Here is a 12678-nt window from a genome sequence, read left to right as displayed (position 1 = left end):
ACCTGCTGCCCCTTACAGTTTCTTACTGACTGTCAATAAACGTTTTAATTAAAATGACTACTTTAAAATAGTAAATCCTCAATGGCACTGCCCATGCTAAAACAGGTTTTGTAGCATGTGAGCCGTCTATCAAGTCTATGGAGCCAACTGAATCAGAGTACAACTTCCTGTTTCTTTTGCAAGTACCATTTTCTTGGTCCTAGAGTCATGAAATGTTCAGAGTACATCAAGGGGAGTTACTGTTTTCAATAAATGTACAACAATTTGGCAAAACTTGTTAAGAGATTTATCAGGCATGATAATATTCTATATTTCCATGTAGTAATAGTTATATACATGCAATAATAGTATACAGTGCCCTCCATAATTATTAGGACAGTGAAGCATGTTTTCCTTCTTTTGGCTCTATTCTTTTGGCTCAAAAGTTTGGATTTTAAATCAATTACTATGAGGTTAAAGTGCAGACTTAGGGTATTTTTATTAATATCAGGTGAACCATTTAGAAATTACAGCACTTTTTGTACCCATTTTAGGGGACCAAAAGTATTGCGAGAAATTCACTTGTGTAGTTAAAAAGTCAAATATTTGGTCCCATATTCATAGCACACAATGACTACATCAAACTTGTGACTAAATACTTGTTGGCTGCATTTGCTGTTTGTTTTGGTTGTTTCAGATTATGGTGTGCCCAATAGTGAATAATGTATTATGTCACTTTTATTGTAAATAAGAATAGAATATGTTTCTCAACACTTCTACATTAATTGTGGATGCTACCATGATAACGGATAGTCCTGGAGTATAGAGCCATAAGAAGAAAAAATGCTTCATTGTCCCAATAATTACAGAGGGCGCTGTACAAGAAATGTATACAAGCAGATGTTTGCATAAAGTGTTCTGCATATTCTATATGTGTATATCCTGATAGATGTACAACATATTCCCCTGGCTGGGTCCATGGATTAAGGACCGGACACGTCTGAAGAAGAATTATGCCGATATTAAAGTGGATGTTAGAGCTAGCGAGAGGCTTGAAAGGGGACCCTGAATCCTCAGATGTGTAGAGGCTACAGGAAGGTTACAGGAAGTCGTCAGCCCTTGGTAGAGGACAAGAAGAACCTGCCCAACACTGATGCAGTGATCCATGAGACCCAGAGCCTGGCTAACATTGTACCCATGGCCATCCCTCACCACCAGCCGGGATGTCACCTTCCAGGAATACTTAATCAAAAAGGTCAGATACCTGGCTGTCCAAATCAGATTTTTTAAATAATTTTGCCTGAAATGATTGCAATCCACTCCTTTTTGAGTGTGCACTTCATTTATTAAACAAAGTTTCATTACTTTTACTCTGAATATAAGTGTCCTATGCTTCACTCTCACTGCAGGGGACGTCTGTGATTCCTTTATTGATGTCCATCCTACAGGACAATAGCGAATGGGAGAGCCCTCACTCCTTTAACCCCCCCCCCCCCCACTTTCTGGATGAGCAGTGACGATTCGTCAACAGGGATGCCTTCATGGCCCTTTCTGCAGGTATATCAACTTCATCATTTAGCAAATAATTTCATTTCAAGTAGTAGAGAGATTGTGGTAGCTTCTTGGACAGACTTCATGCTATTTCCTATTTCCTTGGTCTCTCTCGCATGTCGGGGAGGGTCTGGGCAGGATGGAGCTCTTCCTCTTCACCTCCCTCCTGCCTTAGTTTCTCTCCTCCTCCTGGAGTAACAGAGGATGATCTGGACCTCACACCATTACTGGGGTTCACCCTCAATCCTTCACCTCACCAGCTGTGTGCTGTGAGCCGGGTCTGAGATGAGTCTGGACCAATGTACAGTATATTACACACTGCTTAGAACAACTTCTCTACTTTAGCCAAACAAAGGGCTATGCTGAATTTAAAAACAAAATGGTGTTGTGAATGATCTGTAAGTCACTGGAAAAAAGCATCTGCTAAATGACATTATTGTATACTGAAGAAATACCTTGCTAGGTACAGTAAATGTGTTTGTACTTTTTTCATCGCAACACCGGCGAGGAAGACGAATCAGATGTTTAAGTCAATTATAGAGAACAAAACATTTCCTACTAATATTTTTTAAATCCTAACAAATAAAATGTGAGTATCTTAAAGCGTGTATATTTGTGATAGTGGATTTTCCAGTAGTGATATCAGTGTAACAGGTTTGTCCAGTTAGGGTAAGGAGGACCAATAGAAGCACTCAACCTTTATTTATGTAGGGACCTTTAGACTGCATAAAACACATCCAAGACCTTTTACACAGAGACACAGAGACTGGTGTTATCAGCTGTAAATGTTGTCAAAGGGCCAACCTGAAGCACAGGTTATTGAACCAAGCTAAAGATCATTCTCTCTCTTCCTGTGTTTGGTTTAGATGTGTTTGTTAACAATTAATGAATTAAAATAAAATGTATCTAGTATTGAACTGAACTGGTGCAACTGAATTCCTGGAAAAGCAAACTGAGCCAAGACTTAACACTAACAAAAACAAAATAGGAATGAAAAAAGATTACAATGGAATTTAAAATAAATAAAGTGGTTAAAATTTGCCTGGGCATCAGAGGCCCATGTTGTCCAACGGTGGGGAGATGATAACTAATGTTTGGAAACTGTTGTCTGCCTCTGAGTAACTTGCCTGTCCAACCCAAATCTAAGAGCCTGTGTGTAGTTTGAATCAGAGCTATCTGTTGTCTTTGGTACACACTTATAGGGTGGTGTAGGAGGAACCCTGTGACATCAGAAACAAACATATCCTAGCTATTGCATAATCCCCCCCATCAGTTTGTTCCTCATTTGTATTTATTATGGATCCCCACTACTCTTCTAGGGGTCCAGCAAAATTAAGGCAGCAATTCTATTCTTATTTTAAAAGTTAGGTTTAAATAAAGAGTGCATCATCTCTCCAGATAATAGGTATTGAAAAAGAGCGCCACCATGTGGTGGTTTCCGAAAGGGGTGCCGGTTTTGATTATAGGTACAACTGTCCCGGTTAGAGAACGCTAATGACCAGTAGGAGACAGGGATACAATCCACACTTTATTACCACACTGAACAGACAGGGGCACACACACACAGCGACAGGAAGAGGACTGATGGAATGGTGAACTGTGGTTTTATGGTATTCAGCCACAAACACCACAATGATGTTAGAGAAAGTCCAGAGTGAAGAATAGTGTCCATGGGTGAGGTCCATAGGTGAGGCCCTCTGTTGATGCAACCAGAAGGTTTATAAACCAGCTGTTGACTCCTGAAGCTGCAGAAAGAGACTGAGGAGCTCATAGACAGTGTTGGGGGTTCTCCTAGCGCAGGTGTGCACCTAATTGGATGACCCCAGTCCTTTGACTTGTTCATGAGAGTTAGACAAGGCAACCATAGCAACCTGTCCTAGAAACAGAGTTGTGAACGGATGGTTTACAACCAATAGGGGGAACGGAGCGTACTGCAGCAGGTAGAGAATCCCAAAGTTTGTCTCTTGTCCCAGGACCAGAGATGGTTTGAGTTATTATACATGATTTTACAGGTATAGTGATCATCATAAACCAATGGTCCCCGTTATCAGACCATACTATAATTTAGTCAAAGATCTGCAGGACATGTGCTGTTTAGGCTTGGCAATATTATTCTGTTTTTCAGACTGCCTAGCTCCTCCCCTGAGGCTGTCCACTTATCTATACAAGGTGAGGCTTCATGGACAGGCAGATGGACGAGCAGGAAGTTCTTACAGAGTTATTGTTTTGTGTGAACACAACTCGTCTCTCTTTTTAGCCCAGTGTAAGGTATAAGAGTTGAGTTTGAAGATGTCTCTTATAGAAGATCTTCTCCAGACATCGAGCATGGGGACTGCTGGGGGTTCTACTGTTTCTACTGGTCCTCTACCTCTTCTTCTCTGCTTCCATCTCTGAGGCCTGCTTGGTAACATGCTCCAGCTGAATCTCAAGTGGCTCTACCAGACTCTCTGTGGGGTGAGATCAATAAATCAAATGTTTGCTTGCTTGAACTGTTCAATTTCAAGTACCTCCTTTCTAGGTATTGACAGATTTACAGTATGTACACTCAGTCATTCATTTCTGGGAGGTAACACAATAAATCAAGTACTAAACTTGCCTGTCAAACATTGACCTCAGATGTTCATCCAGTCATATTTGATGAGGCATTTGGCTCTGAAATGAAAGGATTGTATCTGTCTCAATAAAGCTGTCCCTTCACATCATTTCATGTTCTACAGCTGTCCAAGAAATATGTCTCAGTGTTCACAGTTCCCCTTGGACCCAGAAAAGTGGTTGTTCTGGCCGGATATAAGCCGGTCAAGCAGGCACTGGTAAACTATGCAGAGCCGTTTGGGGACAGGGACATCACTCCTGTGCTCGGTGAACTAAACAAAGAGCACAGTAATGGCAGATAACTGGTGCACAAACCAACTACGTTGCACTTGACAATGGACCGTTAAACAGGCATAATTGGTGCTATACTGTGAACACCACCCTGAATATCTGACAAATATGTTATTCTCTCCTGACTAGGGTTGCAAAGCTACCTGTAAATTACCAAAGTTACCAGAATCTTCAGTAATTTTGGTAATAAACAAGTAATCTATGGCAATCTATGGTAACTTTGGCAATTTATACTTAAATATATATATATTTTATATATTAATATAGAATATTATTTTTTCACATCTGTGTCCATATGGTACACAGATATGAAACATGAATCCCCAAGTTTCTACTGGATAGTGTAACGTCTACTTCCAACTCACACCCTCAAACACCTAGATCCCCCGAACGCAGCTCACTCTCCAGATCCCAATCACCTGTTCACACACCTGTATGTCATTATCACACTATTTAGTTCAGTTCTTTACATCCCATCACTGTGAGGTATTGTTTGTTTTGTGACACATGTTGTGTGCAGTGTGTCCTGTAAATTACTCCTCCCATGTATGATAGATTTTGCCTGCCTCACTAACGATACTTTTTTGCCTATTCCCTGCCTGTACTTTAGCCGATCGGATTTCCTGTTATCTACCTATTGCCTGATCTCCCGGACTATGTTACTAGCCTTTTCCCTGCCTGTGTTGTTGCACTTTTGGACCCCCTGTGTATGACCTTCTGCCTGCCCCTGGACCCAGCTACCTGCCTCATCCTGTGATCCTTTGATATAAACACCTGCGGTGCCCTGCGCTTGAAACCAGCTCTCTGTCTCCCCTCGTGTTCATTACAGATAGGCTTTTAATTAAGCTTTTCTAGTCTATTTAATGAAAAAAGCATCTCATTGGCATTATTTTCAATTATTTCTGCAACTCTTCCAACTATTGAGTTTTTTACAACTGCCACCAGTTTGGTGCCATAACATTTGACATAGTAAAATAAATAAAAGTGTGTAAAAATAAATCTAAAGTATATTTCATACTGAAACCCTCATAGTGAATAACATTAGTATTTAATAAGTTGATGGTCACAGGTAAAACATTTGACACAACCAAGCCAATGTATGGCAGCCGGTTTGAATACTCTGATCTGAGGCATGATGGATTGAGCCAATGAGACCATCCAACTTGGATGCTCTTTTCCAATACAGGTATTCTACTGTGCTTATGATGATGATTACTTTGAGAACAATGACAGGCTGGTCACACTATGCTAAATTTACGTAGAAATGCTTGCTTACGAGCCCTTTTCATTGATGCAGAGTTTAATAAGAATAGAACAGTAACACAAGAATGGATCTACAGTATTTCCTCCATAGAGATCCTGTTAGTATTCTAATTCTTTGAACACCTCCTGGCGTTTTGCCCACTATCACATTCTAACTATAGAATTAGAACAGGTATTATATGTCCATGATTCCAACAGTTCAACCAAGTGTTTTGATCTAAATCGCAAGGCAAATCACTATTGCAATATTTTGTAAAAATAAGGCCTAGATTTTTCACCTATATAGTGCAGCACTATGTGGCAGTGTGGGAATGATCTCAAATGAGATCAACTTCTGGTTGAAGTTTAATTGAACAGTATAAAATAATCCAAATGGAAAAGCCCCACTGAAATCAATGTGAATGTATGTGGCCACAACTTATACAGCAAATGTAGAACTTTTAATATAATAATAAATTATAGTATATATTTTGGCCATATCGCCCAGCCCTAGGTTGTTGATATGATCTATAAGATTGTTTTATCTGGCTAATGTTTTCAGGTTTCTAACATTCAGTAAGTAAAATTATAGAATGGACTTCAGCACACTATGCCTGCTTTTAGCTGGCTAATGTTTTCTTTCCAAAGGACTTCATGACTCAAGCATTGCATTTGTTAATAAATGTTGAAGTTGCAAATACATAGTGTTCCATTTGCTACAGTTTTACAAATAAATGTTTGTTGACAGAAGAGACCTCTGACACATTTTATCCACTAACATGACTTGTGTTCTTCTACCTAAAAGTAAACTGACTTCAGGTTGTCTTTATCAGTATCTATAGACACTGGCGTAACATAGTGTCTGTGGACCACACTCCCAAGGTCGGAGTTCGCCCCCCCCCCCCCCACCTCCCTTAGATAAAAATAATAGAATGTGTCAGCCAGACAGCTGACATGTCCGAATACCCATACTTGCATTCTAAATATACTGAACAAAAATATCAACGCAACATGTAAAGTGTTGGTCCCATGTTTCATGAGCTGAAATAAAAGATGCTGGAAATGTTCCATATGCAGAAAAAGCTTATTTTTCTCAATCTGTTTAAATCCCTGTTGGTGAGGATTTCTCTTTTGCCAAGATAATCCATCCACCTGACAGGTGTGGCATATCAAGAAGCTGATTAAACAGCTTGATCATTACACAGGTGCACCTTCTGCTGGGGACAATAAAAGACCACTCTAAAATGTGCAGTTTTTGTTACACAACACAATGCACAGATGCCTGAGGCTTCTGCGATGGTGTTCAAATGTAGGCTAAGTAGTTTTTCTCCTTAAAATGATCACACGTATTGCAGCGTAGTCTACATCTTTGAAAACAGAAGTCTTTGGGGCCAAAGTGGATTTTTGTTTTCCACTGAAACTGTTTCTTGTTCTCTTGGTCTTTGTTAGAGCTTTAAACTAAATAGTAAACCATCTTCTGATTCCTGAATGTGTTGGCACCGGGGACTCTGGATGTGGCTGCGTTATTGATGTCATGTTAATCAGGCCTTTGAATCTGAACGGATTGTTTTAGTTTTGTAGTCAAGGCTACCTATTTAATTCATGTATCAAGCCTTAGCACTCATTCTGATCTTGTTCCCAATCTTCAGTTTATTATCTTGCTGTCCAGCGGTACTGCATTTGAGATGCACACGACTGTCCACGTTTTTCTGTGCAATAGCCTTTTTGATTTGAAAAGTTTTAGTGTGTGTGTACTAAGCTATGTGATTTAATGAACAGTATATACACTATATATACTAAAATATGTGGACACCTCTTCAAATTAGTGGATTCGGCTATTTCAATCACACCCGTTGCTTACAGGGGTATAAAATCGAGAACACAGCCATGCAATCTCCATAGACAACCATTGGCAGTAGAATGGCTGAAGAGCTCAGTGACTGTAAACGTGGCACCGTCATAGGATGCCATCTTTACAACAAGTCAGTTCGTTCAATTTCTGCCCTGCCAGACCTGCCCTGGTCAACGTTAAGTGCTGTTATTGTGAAGGGGAAACGCCTAGGAGCAACAACGTCTCAGCCGCAAAGTGGTAGGCCACACAAGCTCACAGAATGGGACCGCTGAGTGCTGAAGCGCATAGCGTATAAAAAGTCTCTGTCCTCAGTTGCAACACTCACTACCGAGTTCCACACTGCCTCTGGAAGCAACGTCAGCACAACAACTGGAGCTTCATGAAATGGGTTTCCATGACCGAGCAGCCTAAGATCACAATGCGCAATGCCAAGGGTAGAGAGGTGTAAAGTTCGCCGCCATTGGACCGGAGCAGTGGAAACGCGTTATCTGGATTGATGAATCACGTTTCACCCTCTGGCAGTCCGACGGATGAATCTGGGTATGGCGGATGCCAGGAAAACACTACCTATCCCAATGCATAGTGCCAACTGTAAAGCTTGGTGGAGGAGGAATAATGGTCTGGGGCTGTTTTTGATGGTTCAGTCTAGGCTCCTCAGTTCCAGTGAAGGCAAATCTTAACACTACAGCATTCTAGACAATTATGTGCTTCCAACTTTGTGGCAAAAGTTGGGGAAGGCTCTGTCATGTTTCAGCATGACAATTCCCCCGTGTCTTCAGTCCTTTTTAGATGGACTATATTGTCTACTACGGTATAGGTCGAATGTGATAGCCTGTCTATAACCAGCCTGCGTAGGCCTTTAACTCCATTCCTATTCCATTCAAAGTTTTTAAAGAAATGAATCAACTTGGAAATTAGTTATCAGGCTGGTTAATGCGATTCATGTCTGTTGAAAATGGAAAAATCCTCCGGCATTCGGCCCCACCCCACCTACTCAGCCAATTAGGAGCCACTACTGCGTTGCGGCCGTGCAATACTTTTTACTAAACAGTACGTGATAAAAAGTATGCGACGATGAGTAAATAGTATGCCGTTTAAGTATGTAGTACGCTAGTATGGGTATTCGGACACCGCCAGCCACTCAAAGTATATAATAATACCTATCACTGTCCATGGTTCTGAAATTGCGATATGTCTATAAATGCTATCAAAAAATGTTTCTCAAGCAATCCAAGTTGGGGCAGTTGGACATTTGAAAGTTGGTTTCGTTTTATTATCTTAAATCGTTTAAACTCAAACTGGCTCGATGGCTACGTGTGCAGCCAGATGTAAGTTTCAGCACAAACATTGATAGCTAGTCTACATTTCCTCAACCAAGATCAACCCCTCACAACACAAACTGTAGATAATAAAACTCGTCTTGCTAAGAAACAGTTGGCCATGTCGAAACCCAGCCAATGCACATGCAAGTAGCGCATTAGCTGTGCATTGCAGTGAGTGTACACATGCTAGCTACCGAGTTATCTAAAACAACACAGGAGGCAGACACGTTGCTGCTTGATCATCCAGAACAAATTCCAGCCCTATCTTTATGATGCATTAATTCAGTACACACTCTTCAGTCAATGCAATTTCCCTCATGCCATTTTAATCCAAATTTGCGCTGACTGATCAACAGTCTCATGTTACTTTTCAGTGTTTCCCCAGAAATCTGAACCCAGGAAGCAGCAATTGTTCAAAAAATTTATATTCCAGACATTGACGTTGGGTTCATTTTACGTTCTGAAAGATGAAAAATATGTATTTTCCAGACTGTAAAAAAGTAATCTTTTGATACTGTTTGAATCCTGAGTAACCTGCAAACATTGTTTGAATTACAATAGACATAGAGACTGAAGTGGGTCAACTGTTGGCTGGAAAACGTTGGTAGAGCATGGGTGGAGTAGGTATTTTGGTGATTGTGAATTTCCTTTTTGGGCTTCAAACCAATGCCTACTTCTCACTTAAAACATGTTTGTTTTTAATATAGTATATAAATATAGTACTCAATCTAACCCACTATAACCACTCCACACCTCTACACCACCCCAAAATAGGTAGTTACAGGTTTTGGTTTTTCCATTTATGTTTTGAGGTTGGACTTCAGCATGTAGGGCGCACCAATTGGTGTCACCTCGTTAGTCAGTATGTGTTACACCTGTGTTGGTTGCTATGCTCTTAGTAGGAAGGTATTTCACCTGTGCGGCCAAGGTGCAATTTAAGACTGGTTGTTATTTAAGAGTGCTCCAGTTGTCTTGAGAGATGTGGAGGGTTAACACCTTTAGTTGACATTCCGTAGTTGATTTCTAGAAAAACATTATTTTTGTCTGATTTCCCTGACTTTTCTGGTTTGCTTCCTGTCCTTAAGCGTAACCAGAGGCAAGGAGTTAAAACTATGGAGTATCCACAGATGTGGGAGGGGTCTTATATTGTCATATTTCCCAGCATGCTTTGTTGCAGGTAGATAAAAAAAAAAAAGTTTGTTTCATTGTCTGTGCTTTCGCATGTTTGTACCAGTCTAAAGTTTGGACACCTACTCATTCCAGGGTTTTTCTTTATTTGTACTGTTTTCTACATTGTAGAATAATACTGATGACATCAAAACTATGAAATAACACATGGAATCATGTAGTAACCAAAAAAGTGTTAAACAAATCAAAATATATTTTATATTCTTCAAAGAAGCCACACTTTGCCTTGATAACAACAGATTTGCACACTCTTGGCAGTCTCTCAACCAGCCTTAGAATTTCAATTAACAGGTGTGACATGTTAAGGAAAGAATTTAAACAAAATTACTTTTAATGCATTTTATCAGTTGTGTTGTGACAAGGTAGGGGTGGTATACAGAAGATAGCCCTATTTGGTAAAAGAACAAGTCCATAGGAAAGCAAGACCCAGTTACCTCTGTTGCAGACGATAAGTTAATTAGTTACCAGCCTAAGAAATTGCAGCCCAAATAAATGCTTCACAGAGTTCAAGTAACAGACACATCACAACATCAACTGTTCAGAGGAGACTGTGTGAATCAGGCCTTCATGGCTGAATTGCTGCAAAGAAACCACTACTAAAGGACACCAATAATAAGAAGAGACTTTATTCGTCCAAGAAATACAAGCAAAGGAAAATCAGCCAACAAGTGCTCAGCATCTGTGGGAACTCCTTCAAGACAGTTGGAAAAGCATTCCAGGTGAAGCTGTTTGAGAGAATGCCAAGAGTGTGCAAAGCTGTCATCAAGGCAAAGGGTGGCTACTATGAAGAATCTAAAATCTAAAATATATTTTGATTTGTATAACACTTTTTTGGTTACGACACAATTCCATGTGTTTTTTCATAGTTTTGATAGGTGTCCAAACTTTTGACTGGTACTGTACATTGATTGTTTTTTATCGTATGCTACACAATGATATGTAACATACATTTTCCTAAATTAACCTAATCTGTAAGTGGTTGGATTTATTGCAACCTTTACTGAGAAGGCTGACATGCATTCGGAATGTAAATTGTGGGAAATGTAAAAATGCTGGAAATGATTTCTCTTAAATGGATACCAATAGAGATTGGATTTCACAACCAAGCCACCATAATACGACACATTAAGAAATATGTAAATTAGATTTTACAACTGAAATGGTACCATATAAACCCTAAAATAGTGTTGTTTGACTAAATATAAGTTGAATTAACTGTTGTGATTATACTGTGAGTAAACATTACTCTAAATAATAAACTTTAGAATACTGAACAACAAAGTAACAGAGATATTTTCAATTAATAGTGTACAGAGTGAAATACAATGACGCAGAGTTAAATATCAACAATAAATTGAGCATATACAGTTGAAGTCGGAAGTTTACATACACCTTAGCCAAATACATTTAAACTCAGTTTTTCACAATTCCTGACATTAAATCCTTGTAAATATTTCCTGTCTTCGGTTAGTTAGGATCACCACTTTATTTTAAGAATGTGAAATGTCAGAATTATAGTAGAGAGCATGATTTATTTCAGCTTTTATTTCTTTCATCACATTCCCAGTGGGTCAGAAGTTTACATACACTCAATTAGTTTTTGGTAGCATTGCCTTTAAATTGTTTAACTTGGGTCAAACGTTTCGGGTAGCCTTCCACAAGCTTCCCACAATAAGTTGGGTGAATTATGGCCCATTCCTCCTGACAGAGCTGGTGTAACTGAGTCAGGTTTATTTTGCCCACAAATTTTCTATAGGATTGAGGTCAGGGCTTTGTGATGGCCACTCCAATACCTTGACTTTGTTGTCCTTAAGCCATTTTGACAACTTTGGAAGTATGCTTGGGGTCATTGTCCATTTGGAAGACCCATTTGCGACCAAGCTTTAAATTCCTGACTGATGTCTTGAGATGTTGCTTCAATATATCCACAATATTCTTTCCTCATGATGCCATCTATTTTGTGAAGTGTACCAGTCCCTCCTGCAGCAAAGCACCCCCACAACATGATGCTGCCACCCCCGTGCTTCACGTTTGGGATGGTGTTCTTCGGCTTGCAAGCCTCCCCCTTTTTCCTCCAAACATTACGATGGTCATTATGGCCAAACAGTTCTATTTTTGTTTCATCAGACCAGAGGACTTTTCTCCAAAAAGTACAATCTTTGTCCCCATGTGCAGTTGCAAACCGTAGTCTGGCTTTTAAGTGGTGGTTTTGGAGCAGTGGCTTCTTTCTTGCTGAGCGGTCGATCAGGTTATGTCTATGTCGGCACAGCACTGTGATCTATCAATCCACTGGGCACACACACTGGTTGAATCAACGTTGTTCCCACGTCATTTATATGTATACACCCCACTAAAGTGTCAAATGTGAAAGTCCCCAAAATGTGTGCATTTGAGAAAAAAGATTGGAAATATGTATCTAATAGTTGCTAAATGACATTCAAAAGATAGTGGTTAACACAGTCAAACCTCAAAGGTCTGTAAATGTTTCTTTTTACACTTGCCTTCAATTGTATCTAGTGGTGATCAAGGTCTAATAAAAACTATGGGAAATCCTCATAGGACGAGTAACCTTCGCATAGATAAGAGCACATTTTTTCCCAGAATGTTTAGCCCCTCCCCTGAGGCTGTTCCATGCTCTATAAAAGGTGAGCCTCCATTGGC

Source organism: Salvelinus namaycush, unplaced genomic scaffold (genome assembly GCF_016432855.1).
Source record: "Salvelinus namaycush isolate Seneca unplaced genomic scaffold, SaNama_1.0 Scaffold368, whole genome shotgun sequence".
In the NCBI taxonomy this organism is placed as follows: Eukaryota; Metazoa; Chordata; class Actinopteri; order Salmoniformes; family Salmonidae; genus Salvelinus; species Salvelinus namaycush.
This window is presented reverse-complemented; position numbering follows the sequence as displayed.